The following is a 7,389-nucleotide window of genomic DNA, read 5'->3' as shown; positions in this document are numbered from 1 at the left end:
CTTATCTGATCAAGAGAACCTTAACATTTTTTGTATTGACATAACGTATTCTAAATTCATATACTCCAATACTTTGGCCACCTGATGTGAAGAGACGACTCATTGGAAAAGTCCTTGATGCTGGGAAAGACTGAAGGTGAAAAGAGAAGGAGGTGACAGAAGATGAGATAACTAGATACCATTACCGACTCAATGGATATGAATTTGAGCAAACTCTTGGAGATAGTGAAGGATAGGGAAGTCTAGAATGGTGCAGTCCATGGGGTCGCAGAGTCGGACATGACCTTTCTAAATTCATAGGACAATTTTGGTATATTCTTACTCCTTGAGTTTATCATACCCTCCTCCCTGCAACCTACTCAGAGCTGCAGCTTAACAGATGCAGTGAAAGTTCTTTACAAGAGGATATTGTCTCTTGCATTTTGAGCTAGACTGGGAGCCCTTTGGGATAGAGTTGAGGTGAGGACAATGTCTAATTCATCTTTTATTATCTTACTCTTTTTATTCCTAGCGCAAGATCTCATTCATGGTTCAAACTTAGTAAGTCTTCATTATTACGTTGAAATTTGAAGTCTGGAGTTCAGAAAAAGTCATGCCATGCCTACAGTTTTATCTATAGTTAATAGATGAGATGTTGATTATTTGTGACATGTTGGAGTATGGTGTCCATGAAATATGAAGGCAATATTATTGATAAGGTATAAAATATGATGTTTTTTCCTTTACAGTAGAGGGTATGGCTTTGGGTTATACATTAACCATTGCATTGAATAATATTCTGAATATAATTATTACTTTTGTGGTATTCTTATTAATATAATGTTACATATACTGACTTCTTATTTTAATGACTTTTTATTTTTCAAAGCAATTTTAATGTTTTTCCTCTCTCAGAGCAATCTACTCTGCTAGCAAAACACCTAATCACCTAAAGTAGGTAATAGATTAAGTAATGATTTTTAATGGAATATTGACCTATGTTGCTCATTAAGTTGCTAGGACTTGGCTCAAGATTTTTCCTCTAGGACTAGGCAGAGGTTAAGTATAACTGGAAAAATAAAGGGAGAAAGGAAGTCCAAGCTTGAGAAATACAAACTTTAGGTTTCAACACAGCTGAACTTGGGTCTCAGCTTATCTTCTAAAGATGAAACAAATAAGCTCTATTTACAGAGGTCCCTCAAGTCTATAGGCCAAGGTTATGGGAGTTGAGTACGTGTTATGTAACTTGTGAAATACAAACACAGCTTCTATATTGAATAGCTAAATAGATCTTAATAAAACTTTTAGGATAAGAAAAAGTGAAAACATAGAACAATTTTAGCAGTTGATTTTTTGCAGTAGTCATCATTAATATAACATCACTTACATTTATGCCCTTAATATATACACATGTATACACATGCATTCATAAATGTGTTACAAAGATTCATGCTCTGTATTACTAATAAGATATACTTAGCATTTTTCTAAATGTTAAAAAAATCAGCCACAACTGACAAACCAAAGTAGTTTTCTGGTTATTGAGGAGAACTTTAAAAAAATGTGTTTTCAACAACCAATTTCCACAAAGGAAATCAATCCAGATAGAGATTTTTCTTGAATGGCAGGTAGTGAAATGTGGTCCGTTTTCAAACACAGGAGACTTTGTAGAAATGGGGCCCAATGAAGCAAGTGAGATTTCTGTGAAGACTCCGGAAACTTATCAAGTTTTTGTTTTACAGCTCATTGAGTAAGAAATACAGTTCCTCCAACAATTTCCCTTACAGCGTTTGTTAATGTGTTAGCCGTGACTCTTCTGGGGGCTCTTGAGCAAAAGAGAGAAAGTATAGAAATATAGTCTCTGTTAAGGTTATTTGGAAAGGTTAAGTATCAGATGCTTAACAGTGAAATTGTCAGAGCTTGCATTTAGATATGATAAAAAGTTCAATAAGTATATTATTAGAACCAGTTAATTAGCCTCATGATTGAATTGCCAGGTTAGATCCTGTTCATCTCTGCACCTTCTGCCACATGGCTTCCCTTTATTGTTGAGGGTCTCATGTACAACCATGTGTTAAGTTGAAAGAAGAAAATAAGTTCTCAGAATCTTGTATCTCTTAATTTTGCTCAATAATGTCTCCAAAAGCATATGTGGTTTGAACTATAAACCACATGCAAAAACATAAACATAATGATTTTCATTCATGCTCTCTATCATGTGTCTATCAATCTAAAGCAAATAACACATATATGAAGAAACAGTTTTTTGACAACTAAAGAAAAAGTGATATGCTCAGTGTGTTGTCTTTTCATTTTTCATTGTTAATAGGAAAAATGGAGATACTTATTCCTGCCAAATATATGTTTACCCTTCACATTTTAATGCATTACTATACATATAAAATCTATCTGATATTAATTGAACTATGCCCAAATTGTTCAAAAGCCTGGGTATATAAGTTCAATTTACATAGATGTTAAGTAATTGAATCTTTCACATTAATATATTTGGATTTAAAAATTCTGGAGTATTCAGTATATTTTTCTTTCATAGAAGGATTCTCTTTAATAAGAGGACTTCAATCCTATTACAATCACCACCATATTAATGGAAGCAACACATTCATGCCTGTCATAATTTGAGAGGAAATATTCAAGAGAAAATAATGGGCAATTAATCATAAAAGATTAAAGGCCCTTTGTCATTATTTAAATGTATAAAAAATATTTTCCTCATAGTAAATTTTTCTTGAGTAGTAACTGATGTTACTATAAGTAACTATAAACAAATAAGTGAATATATATTAATTTATATATATGTCAAAGACAGAACTTCATAGTGAAATGAGAAGAGTTCAGATTGAGAAAAGGACAGATGACAGCTTCAATCCTGGCTCACAAAATAAATATGTAATGTCAGCCAAAGTTTCTTATTTCTTTTCCGACTCAGTTATCTTGTTCCTAAAATGGAAATAGCAGTAACATGTATTACACTTTCTATGAAAAGTAATGATTAATTTATATGACATTATGGGGTTAATGGAAGGGACTCAATAAAAATAATATACTAAATCTAGAGATACCAGCACATGTGGGTATTAATAGTCTTTACATGAATTCCTTCTTTAGAAATTGTTTTGCTCAGTTGTGTCCAACTCTTTTGCAACCCCATGGACTACAGCCCTCCAGGCTCCTCTGCCCATGGGTTTTTTTCTGGTAAAGATTACTGGAATGGGTTGCCATGTCCTCCTCCAGGGGATCTTCCTAACCCAGAATCCACATCTCTACATACGTCTCCGCATTCTAAGTGGACCCTTTCACCAGTGAGCCACCGAGGAAGCTCTTTAGAAATTATGTAGTCCTAAATATTCTTAGACATTTGTGTATTTTAGTAAAATCTCATTGGTTTATTAAACATTCTAACTGATCCTTTTAAAACATGAATACTAAATTTACTACAGTGATTCATGCCTGAGCCAGGCACAGTCCTTATGCATCTAACCAGCTTTGTTTCCTGGAAAGAATCTTCTGCCACTTTCCATTTAGCCCTCTATCTTCTGCCACTTTCCATTCAGCCCTCTTCTAGCTTGTAGATTTAAGCTGGTGAAAAATGGAAGCCGACCAAATGCTTGTCACCCAGCCAGGCCACAGGGCTCACTCGTATGAAGACTTTAGTTTTTCATCATGTTCAGAAGGGTGTTTCTAGTTCCGATCTGACGATGAAGTGAGGTCACTTCTCAAATATGAATCAAATAACTGAATTCTGGCTAAAATTATCTCCTGGTAATTTTCTTTCTTTAAATGATATATTACATTTCTTTTTAAAGAATAAGTTGTGGTCATGCAGTGGCATTTTCTGAAAATCTCCTTTCCCAAAAGTAAAGGAAATGGTAGAGTTAGGCCCTTGAGAAAGCAATTAATCCCCTGGCCACAGAGAAGCAAAATGACAACGTGGATAAATACCTTGTCCTTTAAAGCAAGTTTTAAGTGACTGTGGCCAGTCACAGCAAAAATCGTAATGAGAGGTCTGTGGAGAATGGTTCTTTAGAACAAACCAGCAAAGCATTGGTGGGAATGTAAGAAAATGATAGTGGTCCCAGAGGAATTTCCTTTTTTTCCAGGCTTACACTTTGAAGCATTGAATCCTGAACTTTTGAACTATGTTGGCTTTATCTTGTCCCTTTGGAGAGACTTGCAAGGTACTCTTGTAACACTTGTTATAATTATATTCTTAAAAATTAATGATACAGTGATTGTCAAAGAAAAAATTTATCTGCTTCAGAATATTCTAAAACTACCAAACACATACACAGACACATACACACAGACACACATAGATACACAAAGCCCTTCTGATATGATTCGCTCTGTCACAGCTTAAGAAATAACAGTCCTCTTTGTTACATATCTCCAAAGCCCACAATAATTTATAATAAAGCTTGCAAGTCATTATCAGAGGCCGAAATGCTCTCTTTATAACTAGGAAGAAGACACAAAGGGAAAGCTAAAAGGGTAGAAATCAAGAGAGAAACCCAGCATGTGGCCAGCCGAGGATATACAATTGAGGCTGAATATATTCTTCAAAAGAATTATTTTTAACAAATCTCCTCTCAGTTTGATATATGATTCAGCAAATGTACTGTCTTGGGTTTTGTGGCTCTTTAGTACTTAAAGACAGAGTACATCAGATTCTGTAAAATAATAAAATTAGGTTATTGAAATAATTTACTGGCGCTTAGAGTGTCTCTTGTAAGGAAGATCAGTCTCTCAAAGACCTTCTGTGTGTCTTGCTGTCCAGTTCAATTTCTGGTTTAGGATAATGAGAGAAGCCACAGTTACACAAAAGGGGTCTGGTATTTCAATTAGTCATTAAATATTAAAGCTTCATTGTTTTCCATAAGGAATACTTTAACATTTTTCTATATTAACATGTTTATGCATTGACTCTAAAATCTGCAATAGGTAAGGTCAAATTTCCTAGCTGCTTTATTGAATTCTGCTATTTTCACTCATTTTCAAAGCTCACTGAAAGAGTTGGTAGTCCCAACTTACAAACAGTTAACAGAAATGACTTCCACTCGCTTCAAGTCTTCATTTAATAAATGCTAAGTCTCCAAGTACTGCAGTATCAAGACACACATTACCTAGATTAAAACATAAATTAATGAAAAGCTATCCATGCTGAAGAGAATAAAACTGAGACTGATTACACGGTTACGCAGCTGTCACTAAATTAACTTTTAAAAAGGATTAAATGGAAAAAATATCAACTCCTGAAAAATGTAAGCCATTGAGACAACATTGTAAAATATAAACCATATTGTAAAAAGAATAACCTGCCTAACAACAGAGAATATCACATATTTAGCTGGCAGTATCCATCAATCATTGATGAAATTATAATATTTATGATGGTTTTCTGGCAAACAGTGCAAACCTGATGAAAACTTGCATATAATAGTATACTGTCCTCAATTTTAAAAATTGAAATATTCAAGATTTAACCTTCACTGGATGCTAGTAGAACAAGTACACGTTATAAGACGCTTCAAGGAAACACATGAAAAACTTTGAATCAATGCCATAATCACTGACATTTAACTAGAATATCAGCTATTTTGTTTCTTGAATTTCATATATATATGTGTGTGTGTGTGTGTAACTCACAATAATGAGAAACAATAACTTAGCTATTGGTTTTATGAAGGTATAGTTGTGTAAATTCCCTAAAAGGGCATGTTGATTAGATCATTATGAGAGCTCCATAATGTGTTAATATATGTTAACAATACACGTTATTCATATATGTTCAACTTAAAAACTTGAAGGTGGTTATTGGAATACAGTTACACTTGGTAGAGATTTCATCAATATAGGACATATCTACAACAATTGATCTACAATCTATCAGTCTCTGATAGATGCTTAACAAATGGTAGATTTAATGTAACATGTTCATTCTACTTGCTATATGAATGTGTTGGCTGAACACTGCACTTAAGGCACAGCCTTAATAACATGATGGCGCAAGCAAAATTGTGATGCATAGATGAAAATTTTCCTCTACACATTAAACCTCCTCTTTTTTGGACTCATGATAAATGTACTCAATGTTGTTTGAATGTTTACTGTGTCCAGGATATTTTATCTCATTGAATCCTATAGGAGTCCCGACGTGGAAGCACAGATTGATGGGAAGGGGGGTGGTGCGGTCAAAGGAGTAGCTTGAAATCATGTAGGGCCTTCCTGGTGGCTCAGATGGTAAAGAATCCGCCTGCAATTCAAGAGACCTGGGTTCAGTTCCTGGGTCAGGAAGATCCCCTGAAGGAGGAAATGGCAACCCATTCCAGTATTCTTGTCAGGAGAACCCCATGGACAGAGAAGCTGGCAGGTTACAGTCCATGGGGTCACAAAGAGTTGCACACAACTGAGCGACTAAGCGTAGCAGAAAAGGACTAGCTTGAAGTTATGCAGACAGAAAGTGAAAATTTGGGATTTGAACCCAGTCTAATAGCACTGATTAAGCTCTCACCTATTAAATCATAACATCTTTCATTTTTTTTTCTTCCATTCATCAGTTCTGCATTTGCTATTTTTTATGACTCTAACATCAGACACAAAGAGGCATTTTTGTAGACAGATTTAAAGCATACTTGGTCTCAAACTTTGGCTCTGCCACTTACAGGCTTATGACCTGAAAATCATACTTACCTATCCTATCACTCAGTTTCTCACTGTAAATGGGCAAAAAAATGAAATAACACAGGTAAAACTCTGAGCACAGTGCCTGGAACATGTTAGCGGCTCAATAAATATTATATATGTATCATTTATAGCTTTGTGTGAATAAACCATGAGTGTCTGCATTTAAGTCATCTTAATGAGTCAAATAAAAAATATGCTTAGTTAAATAAATGTAAAAAATGGGCAAGTAGGAAAAATTTATAAATATGGATAGTTCTTCATCAATGGCCACAAAAAAATAATGGTGGTGGTAATTTAGTCGCTAAGTCATGTCCAACTCTTTTGGGGCCCCATGGACCACAGCCCACCAGACTCCTTTTTCTATGGGTTTCTCCAGGCAAGAATACTAGAGTGGGTTGCCATTTCCTTAACCAGGGGGTCTTCCCAACCCAGGAATTGAACCTGGGTCTCCTGCACTGCACGCAGATTCTTTACTGACTGAGGTAAGAGGGAAGCTTAACAGAATAATAAATATTAAAATAATAATGGTATAGCAACTACCTTTTGCATAATGACATCATGGAAGTTTCCTTGCAGACATCTCTAATTCTTATAACAGTAAAGTATTAGTTTTCATCTTTTATAGATATGAAAGAGCAAATGCTGAGAATTTGCCTAAGATTACACAGGAGAAATATCAATAATCTCAGATATGCAGATGACACC

The sequence above is a fragment of the Budorcas taxicolor genome, chromosome 1 (genome assembly GCF_023091745.1).
Source record: "Budorcas taxicolor isolate Tak-1 chromosome 1, Takin1.1, whole genome shotgun sequence".
Classification (NCBI taxonomy): Eukaryota; Metazoa; Chordata; class Mammalia; order Artiodactyla; family Bovidae; genus Budorcas; species Budorcas taxicolor.
This window is presented reverse-complemented; position numbering follows the sequence as displayed.